Below are 15795 nucleotides of genomic sequence, written 5' to 3'. Positions count from 1 at the left end.
CTTAGAGTAACACACATCTGGACCATAAGTAAGAGAAGGTAAGAGAGGTACCAAAGGAAGCTTGGTCATTTGCCTATCAGTGAAGTATGTCCACAAAGAGAGAAAAAGCACGTGTTTCAAAGTCCCGGGTCATGCCTTGCATCCTCAAATGCCATTGATGATGATGATGATGGTGGTGGTGGTGATGATGGTGATGATGATGAACTGAAATACTGTTTCACATTCTCTCTATAATAATACAAAATGCAAAGGAAAAGGATAGAGTCTAACCTGTCCTGGAAATACAAGGGAAGGAATTACTCTCAACATAATTTATCCTGCCCAAGTGGACACATTATGGAGCTAGTTCCACCTTAGCATTTGAAAATGGACAATGGAAAGTCAGAAAATGAATGATCAGGAGTCACTGCTGTATCCTGCCTGCACCTAGGTATTGCCTTCTTTGACTCTGCACTGTCCTGCGGCCATGTGCTGTTTCTGACCAGAATTGCACTGATGTGGCTGTTTATTTGCTGTGCAGTGGTGACACAGAAAGTGAGCACAGCCCTTTTAGTCCACTAAGATGAAGAAAGAGCAGCACAGACTTAAATCTCATCGTGTTTTCCAACATCAGCCCTTGGCTTCCTCCCATCAGTCCAATTAACTGCAACACAGCTGCCTCCCTTCACAACTTTCCACCTCCACAGTATTGTGGCCCCATCTTCTCTAGTACACATGGGGGTGATAGTAGGGCTGTGGGGAGTGGGGCCACAGCCCCTAATTGCTATTACATCAGCACATTGTAAAGGTAGATTTGATTTTTTAACCTAAGAAATCACTAAAGTAATAATAGAAAACAATAAAATGATGAAATGATGCTGTTGGCTAGATTGCTAGCTTTCTGGTTTCTTTTTTTTTTTTTTTTCCGTCTCATTCTTTTCTTTTCTGACAAATTTATCTGAGTTGAAAGAACCAGGTAAGATTATGCTTTAAAAAGTAAGGATAGAGCCATCCATTTTTGGTTCATGCACCAGAGTAAAAATGCACTTAACACAATGTTTTTTTTTTTTTAAAGAAAGATGGCTATCTCAATTGTTCCCCCAAGATGGCAAAAGAAATCTGAATCATGACTAACAGCTGTTCTTATTATTTTGGAATATTATTCATCTGTGAAATTCTTCCCCAGGGCTCCATAAATTGCTGCAGTGTTCCCTCAGGGATTACATATACAAAGTATGCTTTTTCTGCCTTTCATTCCTAATACTGTCTGTGAGTGACTCACATCACAGAGAGAGCATCTGGCTGGGCATGTGCATTTCTGTGTGCCTCTGACAATACTAAGCCACAAGCATGCATACATACATACATATGCACGCAGGTTTTTATTGTATTTTAACATAAAAGAATTTAAACTGATATAATATGAAACATTAAGAACAGCCACTTTGTGCAGTCTAGCAGAAATAATAGCGTCTTAAAGCTGCTTGTTTATTTTCTTTTTAACTGACAACTCCGCGTCTGAATCTTTCTGGGAAGCCACAAAGTCTGCTGGCCAAACAATGACTACAGAAGCATTCCAAAACCAAGTAAGCAAGCCAAAGAGTGGGAAGCAGTGAAGTTCTCGGATGTCAGTGTCCTCCTTGTAAACTGTTTGGTAGAGAAACTTCCTCTGGGCAGACTGGGTGCTCCATTCTGTTAGTGCCTTGCTAGATCCAAGAGCAGAGACTGCACTCCTTCACAAAGAAGTTTCCAGGTGGAAGAGGACAAGTGCCAAGACTAATCTTCCTGACAGAGTGACAGTGTCTTCGCAGTGTCTCTGAAGACTTGATGACCCTCCATATCTCCTGGAACAAAGGAGTCAGTAGAACAGGGTGAAAATGTTACAGGAGGCAGGTAAGAAACACAAAAGGCAGATGACAAGGTGACAAGTTAAACACAATCCACTGAATAAGAACGTCAGAAGCCTCCTCCGCAGAACACCTACAAACACCTGCCCTTTTGTTAATACATAAGAGAGAGCCTCTAGCTGTAACTCCTTAAGTTCCTTCGAGAGGGAAGTCAGACAGATATGTTGGCTCTGTGGGAGAGTGCCCTGGACACTGAATCAGCCAGACTTATTTTACCTTCATTAGCCTTTTACGTTTCCTTCTCTGCACCCCAAATTCTGGCTATTAGAGTCTTCCAGCTTGGCCTCATTTCTTCTCTTATTTCCAGCCTCACAGATACCAAAGGAGTTAATGAATTAGTCAGAGGTAATCTGTGTACTGGGGAAGATGGTAGAAGGACCTTCTAGACTTGGAGACTGAACTCTAGACAATGTTCAAAGAGATAAGAGCAAAATCACCCACCATTTACCAGTTCCAGTCCTTCCTCGAGTTATATCCTGCCTGAATTTTCAGTCAGCACTCACCGCTTTTTGAGGATCCTTGATGTCTGACCTGCCGATGGTGTGGGCTTGTGTGCTCTTAGATAGTTCACTCACTTGCCATGCTTAGATCCTGCCACGAGGGGAGAGTTCTTTATTTTAAGCATGTCACTCTGGTAATAAAAAAAAAATAGCATTAGAATGAATAAGACAATGGAATTCAAATAACTTAATGTAAATGAGTTATTCATTTCGGTTTCTCCAACGGAAGACATGCAGTCACTGAATAAAGATCAGAGGAAGGAAAATCCATCAATGAGGCATGAAAGAACGAGATGAAGAGCCTGCAGTGGGAGGCAATGATTATCTTAACAAATATCATTTATGTGATATATTTTATTCCCTTCTGGACATTGGATGCAGAAGATGGAGATAATGGTTCTCTCAGCTCATGCCACATTATCATCACTCATCACTGGCTAAAGAAAGACCTTTCTTTGTTTGATTTTATATTTTTATTCCATTTATTTATTTGTGCGTGCATGCACACATGTTCCAAGTGCTCTACAAATAGACGAGGCTGACTGCCAGTGAGCCCACGTATCCACTTGTCTTTGCCTCCCCAGTGTGAGGATTACAAGCTTAAGCCTATATTACCACGCCAGCTCTCTTTCTCTTCTCTTCTCTTCTCTTCTCTTCTCTTCTCTTCTCTTCTCTTCTCTTCTCTTCTCTTCTCTTCTCTTCCTCCTTCCTCCTCCCCCTTCCCCTCCCCCTCCTCCTCCTCCTCCTCCTTCTTCTTTCTCTCTCTCTCTCTCTCTCTCTCTCTCTCTCTCTCTCTCTCTCTCTCTCTCTCTCTCGTCACTTGTGTAGGTAGCATAGCATGTGTGTGGAAGATGTTGACACAGGGTTTCTTCATCATTGCACAAACCAGCCTCTGGCCCATGGAGATTCTACTGTGCCTGCCTCCCATCTCTCCATAGGGTCACACTAGCATTGCAGACACTCACTGTTCTGTCTCTTTACCTGGGTTCTGGGGATCTAAACTTAGGCCATCACATTTGGACAGCAAATGCTTTTAGCCAGTGGTCCATCTCCATGGATTCAATGCCTGTCTCTCCCCCTGCCCTGCCCCCCCCCCCCCATTTTGGGGACCAAACATAGGTTCTTGTGTTCATGAGACAAATATTTTACTTCAATCTTTGTTTTTTATTTCCCATTTCCCACCCCTTGTTTTCATCCTAGTCTGTCCAGTGTAACAAATTTGTAGCTTTTTTGTGTGCTTGTGTTCTTTCAAAAGAAATATTATTTTAGGTGTGTTTAATTTACATTGTATTTCATTCTATTGTCACATCTTTTGACATTGGTCCAAGATCCATGATGCTGCGTACACATCCACTCCCTTGCCTACAACTTCCCTAAGAGATGTTAATATTACTTGTGTGCTTTCTCAGTGATGTAGCTCAGATCCTCTCCAGTTACCTCACTTCAAAGGATGCTGAAGTCCTGATACAGGGACCAGTAAGGAACAATGGAAGAGTAGGAAGTGAGGGCAGTTGGAAGACAGAATTCTACATAGTTTGCTTTTCCTTCGAGGATTAATGGCACAATAATTTTTGAATTGGACACCAGCTGTGCATCTACCTGCCCATCCAGAGTTTACTGGGGGTCATTATTATACCAGACACAAAAGGCTACTTGCTTCACAAAGATATCCACGACCCAGTGTTCTGCCTTAAATCAACTGCCTCAAAATATATTTTACTACTTTTGAAAAGATGAAAACATTGTAGCAATTGAGTAACCCCCTCAAAAGAATTTTAGTGAAACTCTATTCAATTTTATTATATGCATGCTTCCCAATACTTGTTTTCTGAGCTCTGTAAAGATGTTTGATTAAGCAACCTCTGATACCACCATTGTCTAAAGGGTCTGAAGTGTCATGATAGGCATTGTTCTGAAAGTCATAGAATGAGGTAGCTTAGAAGTGGCTCTTTGAAACTCTTTGGATGAGGGGCAGAGGTGACCACACCTCTTAGATAAGAGCTTACAGTTTGAAGCCTTTCAATCTCCAATGCAAATACCGACATCCCATGGTCCTACAGAAAACTTTCTACTCTCTTTCTAAGATGAGATTAGCCACTTCTCTTGGCAACGTAGGTTTCTATCATGACTAAAACTAGGGTGTGTTCACCCTTGCAAACAGAGTTTTGATTTGTTATCAAAACTGAAGTCCTTGTAAAAGACAGACATGTTGGTGTAAGAATGTCAGGAATGACCCTATCTTGCTTTCTCAAGGACTGAGAACTTCATGTAGATAAGGGAGGCATTGCAGTGTGGCCACTGGAGCTGCCGTGGGACAGTATCAGAAGATGAAAGGACCTTACCCATAGCATTAAGAAAAAACAGACAATGGTGATGGAATGAATATATGAATTTGAAAACTGGTTGCTCCAGCTCTGAGGGAGTATTCATAAACTATTGTTGAGGAATCTATCATAAAGTATCTTTTATTCTAGTGGCTCTCTTATTTTTAATTTTAATTTCATTAATTTATTCAGATTATAACTAAATTGTTATCCCATCACCTGTATCCTCCTGTTTCTCCCTCCCTCCTGCTTTCACCCTATTTATCATAGTATCTTAACTTTGCTTTTTTTTCCTAGAAAATTAGAAACCTGTCTCCTTTGTCCAAGCCCAAGGTTGTTTTTTGGCAACCCTTTGGTATGTCTGACATACAACGACTAGCAGTTAAAAATTGAATTGCCCTTGACTTAGTGGAGCTCCAGAGCTCCTCAGCTCAGAAATTTACCTCGAAGGCCTGTGCCAGTAAGTTACAGACACTTGTCAATCTTTAATTTTAAGGCAGAAGTACTATTTCTAGTACACCAAAATATAGTTACAGGAGGTGTCGAGCATTACCACTCAACAAGGAGCTTGTATGCCTACAGCATTGGCCTCACTCACAGATGAAGGAATGGCAGCCTGAACAAAATGTATCACAAGAAGCAGACTCCTAAGTTGTAGCTTGTCCCTTTGGCGTGGAGTTTTCCTTCTAGTACCTTCTGTAAAGCTGGATTTGTGGATAAGTACTGTTTGAATTTGTTTTTGTCATGGAATATTTTGTTTTCTCCGTCAATGGTTATTGATAGTTTTGCTGGGTAAAGTAGTCTGGCCTGGCATCTGTGGTCTCTTAGGGTTTGCAGGACTTCTGTCCAGACCCTTCTGGCTTTTATGGTCTCTGCTGAGAAGTCGGGTGATATAATGCATCAGATATGTGCGGATGCTGCTCTGTAAGAGGTGAGCAAATTGTTTAATATAATCTCTACCTTGTTCTAGATTGTAACATATGATCTGATGGTGTGTGTGTGTGTGTGTGTGTGTGTGTGTGTGTGTGTGTGTGTGTATGAAAGTTAATTCTGCTCTTGTCTGGTCTGGTCTTGTTTTTTAATTTTGTCCTTGATAAAGATTTAACAGATGAAAAAATGAAGAAGAAGAAGAAGAAGAAGAAGAAGAAGAAGAAGAAGAAGAAGAAGAAGAAGAAGAAGATCCTGAGCTAGGGAGATGACTCAGTAGGTAAGCATTTGCAATGCAAGGTGAAGGCCTGAAGTTGAGTCCCCAGAACATGTGTGAAGCCAGATGCAGTAGCCAGATGCAGTAGTGTGCATCTGGAATCCCAGTGAGGCAGAGACAGAAACACCTTAAGGAGTCTGATGACGAGCTAACTTTGTGTACGGATTAGTGAGCAGCAAGGAGCCACTCTCTAAAACAAGTTGGAAAATGAAGACTGTTACCCAAGGTTGTCTCTTGACCTCATACATACACAGTGACATGGAAACTCCCACACTTTCATAACTGAAAGCACACACACACACACACACACACACACACACACACACACAGAGAGAGAGAGAGAGAGAGAGAGAGAGAGAGAGAGAGAGAGAGAGAGAGAGAGTTTGTTATTATAATTTATTCAGAATACATCCAGATTGTTATGTCCTCACTTATATCTTCCTATTCTCTCCCACCCTCTTTTGCCCTATTCCCCTTCCCTAGACCTCTGACAGAAGGTGATCTTCTCCCCCACCATATGACTACAGCCTATCAGTTCTCATCCCAATAGCCTGCTTCCCCTTCCTCTGTATGCCACTGGGCCTCTCCATCAAGACGAAGTGCTCAGATTGGGGGCATTAGAGCTCATGTCTGAGGTAGCTCCTGCTCTCCCCAAAACTGTGGAGAATGACCTGTCTATTTATTAGATCTGAACAAGGCATCTAGGTTTACTGTAGACATTGTCCTTGGTTGATACAGCAGTTTGTGCAGACCCTCCTGGTACCAGGGCCACCAGCCTTGATGATCTCCTTGTGGGACTCCTGGATCCTCTGGGTCCTTCCATGTCCCCACTCTTCCATACCAATGTCAGTGCTCCAGCAAAGTCCAGCAAGGAGTCCCAGGATCTGTCCTGATCCCCTGCTGTGTGGAGACTCTCAGAGGACATCTATGTCGGGCTAACATCCACTTATAAGTGAATATATACAATGAATGTCTTTCTGAGTCTGGGTTACCTCATTCAGGATGATCATTGGTAGAGATATATTTTAAAGCTGTTACTTAAATCCTTTCCCATTTGGGGTAGAACAATTTTGTGGAAGCTTGTGATGTCATACAAAGAACAGTGAAGAGCACTGTTCATACCCCATTATTTCCTCCATACCAAGTTCATAAAAAGTTTATACCAAGCTCTCAATTCTTTTCTTCATGACTGTGAGCATCCTATCTGAGGTCTGACATTTTCTCTTTACCTGTGAAATGTGATGATTATATTAACTGTAGCATCACACTTAAAGCAAAATAGCAAAACAAAACCAAGCAAACCAAAAACATAAATAAAAATATTCTGACATTATTACCCGCAATTCCACTCAGGTTGGATCAAGGACATAAATACTATTTTAGTGTGAAACATCTTCCTGTGATTCATCTGTTGAGCAGAACTGATAATATACGTGGAGGCTGAGTTCAAAGATGCAGGGCAGACCATGGCGCTATGTTTCTATTTCCATTCTATAGGAAGAAAAGGAGACTTTTTGGGGTTGGGGGGAGGAGAGTTCTGAAAGAAATTTCTTTTATACTTGTATAATGACACCAGAACCCAAAGATTCCTGGACAACTTTCCAGAATTGTTCCAGTGTATCTGGGGTGATGTCTGAGAATTTGCACTTATAACACATTCTCAGGTGCCATTAAGCACCACACTTAGAATGATGCCCCCCCAACTTTGAGAACACCATTTTCTCACCATCAAGGTAGTGATCTCTTACTGTCCACTGTGTCCCCAGGTCAAATCATGTAATGGGCATGCTGAGATAATGTAGAGACTTCTGTCCATCTGCCAGAAGGTTCTGTTTTCTGGTAACAGTAGCCTCACAGGAGAGAGAAAGAGCAACACATGAAGTGGTCACCAGGGAGAGCTTACACACAGTAAGTTTCTCTGCCATTTTTCTCACCATGACTCAACCAGACCACATATCCCAGGACAGCATTATGTGGTCCACAGCATCATGCCCCAAGGTCAAAAGGCTATATGCCCCTGATAGAAAGTCCAGTTTACAAACTGGCCTAAAAAAATACAAAGGATATGTTTCTTTTGGACAGGCTTTAATAGATTCACAGAAAAATGCAGTTGCTGAAGGATTCAGACATGGACTAGAGTCTCTTTCTCTCCGATAGATGATATTACTGTTGGTTGCTTCCTGCTCACACTGCAGTGCACTGCTGACTTCATATGTATTAGTTTATGCAACCCTGAGACATCAAATGGATATTATTAAGAAAGCCCAAGTGTAGGCAGAACAGCTTGCCTGAGGTTGGTTATAATGGAAATGGGACAGCTAAGCCTTGTTTCTCCCAACCATGTGACACTGGAGAACAATAAAACACCTTCCTTGCTGCTCACATCCTCAAAATGGCTGTATTTCCCAGGGAAAAGGCATGGAGAAGTGGCAGATTTATTGAGTGCCACAGAGAGAGAGGATGGGGAGGATGGGTTGTGCTTGCAAGACATCACTTCATAAAACAAACCAAAGTCTATGTCCCACACTTGTCAGTAACTGTTTTATTCTTTTTGTGTTTCTATTTTCTTACAGGATTATTTTTACATCTTATCAAAATGATCGTGTGTGGTTTCGTTGTTGTTTGTTTGTTTGTTTTTGTTTTTTGTCTCTGATGACACACAAGGAACTACTCCATGTCACTTTAATTTGACATGTAACCCTTATGGCAGCTCTCCCAGTATCGTGGGGCTAAGTGGAATGACCGCCTGGCTCAGGCTGCCTTTGCATGTGGTAGGAGCATCAGAAAAGGTCACCACAATTTGTAGGATGAATGACTTTCATATTTACATACCAGTCTGGGGTGAAGCACATATGTGTTTTATGGAGACATAACACAACTGTCCCTGCACAGATTCCTGCCTGCCCCACTGCCCCTGCCCTGTAGCTGCCCCAGCCACAGTAATTAGCAGCACACTCATCTCCTAGCTCCCTCTGTGTGTCCTAGACAAGATGGACTGGAGGTTATCAGTAATTCGCAGAGCTGGCTCCAACCCCACCTCTTTCCTTCCAGTCAGGAACGCACTTAGAGTGCAAGCAAGAATGACGGTGATGTTCCCATGGCAATTATTTGGAATCTAATCTAATTTGTTTCTTAAGAAAGGATCATTTCCAAACAGCAGTACTGTCTTATTAATAATAAATCATTGCTGCAAGCACTCCCTCCTGACCACCTCGGTAGATGTGGGGGCCTTCTCCCACATCTCCTCATTTGTCACCTTGGACTTCCTTTTGTTTTTTTTTTAAATATTTTTATTAATTTATTCTTGTTACATCTCAATGGTTATCCCCTCCCTTGTATCCTCCCATTCTTCCCTCCCTCCCATTTTCCCCTTACTCCCCTCCCCTATGACTGTGACTGAGGGGAACTTCTTCCCCCTGTATATGCTCATAGGGTATCAAGTCTCTTCTTGGAAGCCTGCTATCCTTCCTCTGAGTGCCACCAGGTCTCCCCCTCCAGGGGACATGGTCATTCAGCTGACCTTCACAATAAGCTTTCTAGATCTACTGCGTTGAAATAAGCTATGCTGCGCAATTACTTCTAAGTTATGTCTAGCTTGCTAATCTAGAGAATAAGGATTGGAGGAGGGACTCTGTGCTACAGGCATTTCCTGAAATAATTAGCTCTGAGATGAACAAAAAAAAAATCTAGACTTTTTTTTTCTTGAAGACTTGTGAGAGATTTGGAAGATGTAAAGTTCTGGGTGGCGTGTGAGGGCCTCAGCCTCAGATGGTGAAGATGGCAGGGCCCTCTGACTTGTAGACGTCAGAGTTCTTTAAATGAGTAAGTCTGCTAGAATAAATTACTTTCATTTTTATATGAAATAGTCTACCCATTCACTTTTTATTTATTGTCCTTTTAGGCTCTTGAAAACCCAACAAGGGAAATTTTAGATGCTTTGAGTCTCCAAAAGGACAATGTAACATTTCGGTTACAATTTCTCTTTGAAATGTTTTAATCACTTGGTATTTGTCCTGCCTATCCTGGCACAAAGGTATCAAAAACAGGATATTCTTCCTAAGCCTTCTTTTGGCTATAATGTGGCAAATGACAATCGAGCTTGTACAATATTTGATATGGAAGTCTTGGAATTTCCACACAGCGATTCCGAGCCAACAAAAATACACCGAGATGGAAAGCAGGGAAATTTCAACTTCTGTTGCCTGACTTCACCGTGTTACTCCTCTGCAGATAACACTTGCCCCAACAGGATACTTGATTCTAACCATGATTTGGAAATGGAAAGCTAGTTTTGTGAACTCGAAGGAAAATAAGATAAAAATAGTTTACATCGGATGGTAACGCGGCCTGAGAATGGGTGGTCCTTAAGTTATCTGGGAGGATTTCCTGGACTTTCTTTGGTACAGGAAGATCAAAGATGGTCTGGGGTTGGGCTGAGTTGAAGTTGTTTTGAAAGTAGACGCCGTAGAAATAGTCAGTGGAGACTCAGAAACCTTAACTTCTTGGGGTGGCATTCCTCTCGCCTGAGCAAGTCAGTTAGCTTCACTGACCCTTCTAAGGGGTGGGGGGGAAGGCATCTTTCATACTTCCTAGGATGAAGGCTCATTAGAAGATTCGTATAAAGGACCTTAAAATTACATTTATTATGAAGCATGTTACAAATGTGAGATAGTCTCAAATGCTTTTCTACAGTTTGATTGGTCTGTGCGCACTGTATGTTTAAATTAGATAGGATGGAAAGGCTAATTGGAGTATATTTTCTCAAGAGGATGTGACATGTTTAGCATTTATTTATACTTTTTTGTCTATTTTTTTGGCTATAAAACACAAGGAAAACCAGAATTTCTGGTGTTCTAGCTGAGAGTGTACTTGTCTATTCAGTTCTTTCAAAGATGGAAACAGCATCTCTTCCTGCCTGTCATACCTTTGGAAAGTGCTGTAGACCTGGAAAATGACAAAGCCAAGGTGTCCTCTCACACATTCTTCTAACGCCATCAGGGAAACTTTTCTTACATCCTCCTTGGCAGACCTGGACTTCTGTATCCGTACATTCCTAATTCTGATCCAATCGTGGGTCTCTCAACACTTTCTTTGTACACTTTGCAACTGAGGTCACTCATCTGTAAAATCCCTGACGGCCCTACTTTTACGAAACCGCTTTCTCATCTTTTCATTCTCAGAGAAGCCTTAGTCATCCTCTCCCATATTCTAGTACTTGTCATTACCCATAATATCCCTAACTAAAATCTTAACATCAAGGTTTTCATTCTCTGACCCAGTTCACTGACTGTATTATGATCCCAAGTCCACAGGTCTTTGACTCCATTTTTTATTGTCCTTGTGTTATTTATTGCACACATTGCAAAGTCTCAGGGAACTACTTTAGTCAAAGCAAAGGGATAGTTCAGATTAGAAGGGAATATGCTATCAAGATTGACAGGAGGCCCCAGGAGCACTTCACTCCAGGGCCTTGATTATTGTTTGGTGCCTCCTTTTAATAGATTCAAGAGAAAGAGGAATTTGCTTACTAGGGACCTACTTTAGAGGGGGTTTCTATTTTGGCTGACAGGCTTGTATTTTATAACCGTTTGCACACCACATGCCTGTTCCCATAGCATCTGGCTTTAATCATATGCATGACCAGTAGTTCCTAGGCATAAGATGGGAAATAGGGAATTCTTTGTAAAAGTTCACTTTGAAGACACTGTTTGTCTCACTGCACATGCACCCCCAAATAGTCTAGCTAAGTATGCCCATTGTCTGGAAGTTTGGGATTGTATTTCAGGATTTGTTTGAATAAAAACAGGCAGATACCAAAGAGTTGCTAAAAGGAGTGAGTTATTTTCATCATTAAAGAAAGCTCTACATGCAACACCACACAGGTGGGGTCCTACGCTGCTAACAGGCTTCTAGGTGCATTGCTCAGAGATGGGTGTGTGCAGAGCCATGCTGAGTGGTCCAGGCTGCTGAAGCATTCTTTATGCTTGCCTGCTTTACCTGAACACCGCATTTCAGACTTAATCTCCTTTGTCCTTTATTTCCATACTGTTTTCATTTGGCAAACTCTTAGCCATTGGTTAATGCACCCAACCTGTGCCAATGCTGAGCCTGTACAGCTGCAGCTAAATCCACTAGACCGAAGTCAACAGTCTCTGATGCATGGGTACTTACCATACTTGTGTTAAGCCAGCCACTAATCCCTCCCCCACCCCCCGCATGAGTATTTTGAGGCAGAACCTTGCTATTTTGCTATGTAACAGGTTGACCTTGAGCTTGCTCCTGTCTCCTGGGTGTTTATATTAAAGGTGAAAACCATAGCCAGTTTACAACCTTATCTTTTAAAACAGACTAAAACAATAGTTTGTGAAAGAAAATTACCAACTCACTAGCCTATGAGTCTAGCATTTTTTCTACTTGTGCTTACACTGGCATCCTCCTGCACAGTGTCCTATTGCTGCTACATTTGCTCTTTCCTTTCTTTGTTTCATCCACTAGAATAAAACTCCAAGAGAAATAGGAGAGAGGAGGAGTCTGCATCACTTTGCTCTTGAGCAGCTGGTCCAGTAGGTGTTACAGAATAGTTGACTTAGTAAATATTCATTTTGTCTCTATAGAGGGGAGAATAGACAGACATATTGAGGAGTTCAAATAGAAACAATGGTATATGCAGAGTAAAGCCAAGAGCCTGCTACCAATGGCTAGAAGTCTGTCTAAAACACAACAAGTGTGGCCTTAATCATTACTCAAAAGGTTATTTTTAATTCATTGGTATAGAATCTTGTATATTGATGCAAAATAAGTTTAATTTTGATACATTGGTATAGATTCAAATTTAAGATTATTCTTCATGCACATTATATATCAATATTTCTACTCTAATATAAGGTACAGTATCTATACAACTCAATTATAATACAAGGTTTACTTCCAATACTTTGAAAGTGCTATGTCAGGCTGTTTAGGATAAGTAAGTTATACAAGTTAATTGTTAATTGATCAAATCATGGTCATGTCAGCTACTAGTCTATTTTTATCACAAGAATATATATCCTAGGTTTAACAGATAGATATGATTGTATAGATAAGGTAAAATAGTTAGATAAGGTCTTCAAAAACTCAGAAACCTAAAAATATGGTATTTAAAGATGCTTTTATTGTTTTAAGGATTCTTTGGCAATAAGACAGGTTAACTCTTGGCAGCACTCAGCCTACATCAAAGAAGATGATGAACATCAAAAAAATCTTCCTATGGAGATGGCTTCAAATGTGGCAAACCAGCCACTGGGCAAAATGTTCTCATTTCGGCTACCGACAGAATTCTGTCTAAAAATGGGCAAGCTTGAACTCAGGCAAAGTCGATGGCCAAACTCTGGCAAGACAGGGTATGCAAGTCCTCAATAGTTCTTGCCTCACAACTATGTCTGTCAGACATACTGGGCCAGAAGGCTGAAGATGATGATCCAACATTATCGAGAGCTTTGGATGACTGTTCAGGCAGCAAACTGTCTCTGTCATTTTTTCTTTTTTCACTTTGGAAGCTGCTAGTCTGCACTTCCTATTTACTCAGGTAATTAATTTTATTCCTTCTCAAATCTCTGATGAGGTTAAAGACCAGATAGTTTAGTTTTACAATTAAGCTTAGGTGTTTAGGGATTAGGATATTTTTAGGTCTATATAGATATTTTAAGTTAATAGATATGAGATATGATACATATGGATTTATATTCAGAATTCAGATAAGAAAGATGCTTTCTTCAAGGTTACCAAATACAAATAGCCAAAATACTATGAATGTAACATTTATATAATTCCTGATTGTTTCACGGTTCTTCTTGCAGTATGTAGTTTATTTAATATATGTGTAACAATATAAATGTAGATGTAAAAGATAAAAAATATTAAAAGAAAAAAGATACAAATTGATGTTTGTCTATCTCTGTTTCTCTGTCTTTGTCTGTCTGACTCTCTCTCTCTCTCTCTCTCTCTCTCTCTCTCTCTCTCTCTCTCTCTCTCTCCAAGGTTGGGAATTGAACCCAGGACCTTGTGAATGCAAGGTAGACAGACACTCTACCACTGAGCAATTCTGAACTAGGACTTTTATGGAAAGATTTTCTACAAAGGACACACAACTTCCAAGAGGGCTTCTGTCACCGTGTATACAGTTGTAAGTCCTGAGTAAAAGACATTTGTGTGACATGAGTGCAGTGTTTTGATTGCTTACTATCGGTCTAGAACTCATCATGATAAAAGGGAACAACTAGGAGAACACTGGCCACGCCCCACTTGGCTTTGCAGATGAGAAAATTTCGAGCGCAGGAGTAAGGAACCTTACATCCTATAGCTCTTTCATGTATAGAACAGAGATAGGAGCCCTGACCTCCTCTTTTCTGACTACTTCTTTTTACTTCATGTATCCTAAAAATGATAAAATGTTTTCAGCATTTGATGCTGAGCTGCAGCTCTTAAAAAGCCATTAGATCCCCCAAAAGAAACCTTAAGTGCTGTTTAAGAAAGATTGGAACTTTTAATCTATCATTTGAAAGTCATCCTATTTTTACGGAGAAATTTCCAAAGGCATTATACCTTAGGAGAACACACTTAGAAAGTAGTCAAGTATCAAAATATATATATATAATTTCTTACTTCTTTTACATGCTAAACTCTGACCCCCTACTTGAACAAGTCATTTGTAAGTGGATACAACACCCTAGGTTTGCGATGGTTTTCTTCCCCTCCACCCTTACTTGTTCATTTTTATGTGTTTACTCATCCTTGTCTACTGCATGCTCAGGACATGCCTCCTGCAAGCCCTCCTCTCGCTAACGTAAACACGTATTTTACAGTCATTTAGAGTGGGCAAAGACCTGAATATTTTCTCAGATCCTCCCTGTGAGAAAGGGAATTTATTTGGGATCTGACTGCATGATTGAAGGGGCTGTGTAGAGCTCCCATCAAAAGAATTCACTTGGACCCACTGGAGGCAGCTACTAGATTATGGGAGCCGGGGTGTTTGCAAGCTCAGGGACTTCACTAATTTTCCGACTGAGCTCCAACAAAGGCCAAATGGAGTTCTACATGTGGATTCACAGAAGGCAGGCACCACTGGCTTTGAATTCTTGCTCTTACTTTCAAGTTTTATGCCTGGAACACAGACATGCTGTTTGGTGAAGGGACCACCATGATAGCATCACGAAGACTCACCACATCAAGACTGCAGAATTAGGAGCGACTTTAAGCTTGGTCCTCATTATTTGCTTCAAATGCAATTGATCCATCTTCAACCTTCATGATCTAGGGTCTCTATTAAAGCTACTGTAAAATATTTGCCTAGCCACAGGCACGTTCTGTAGCTATGTGTTAGAATAGTGATACTGAAGTGAGGAAGAATTTTACATTATGGAATCCACCAAATTTTTCTTTATTTTTTTCCCTCCCTCTGTTGTATTTACTATTCCCTTCTCCCAAAAGGAGCTATTCTTCCATGCACTTGGGTGAGAACTGATAGAAAATTACATGGGTTTGAGTAATACCAGTAGTTGTTTATTTTTGTGTATCAAAGAAATGGATTTAAATTTCTTTTTTTGTTTTTAAACATTTTTTATTTTTGCATATATGTTTATATTATTGCACATATATACAGTAAACTACCTACAGCAAGAAGAACCATGACACAATCAAGAATTATATAAATGTTACTTTCTTAGTGGATTTAAATTTCTTGCATGCCTTTGATCGATTCCAAAGGTGAGCGGCAATAGTGAGTGGCTGCTAGTCTTCTCTTATGATGTGGACATTGCTGAGGCCCTCTAGATTGTCCGGCACCTAATTGTGTTGATCCCTGGATATGTCATCACGGCCCTAGAATGCATTCCTCTACTGCC

This window comes from Acomys minous (assembly GCF_964271855.1).
Source record: "Acomys minous genome assembly, chromosome: 14".
NCBI lineage: Eukaryota > Metazoa > Chordata > Mammalia > Rodentia > Muridae > Acomys > Acomys minous.
The sequence above is the reverse complement of the archived record's forward strand: the minus strand, read 5'-3'. Positions refer to the sequence as shown.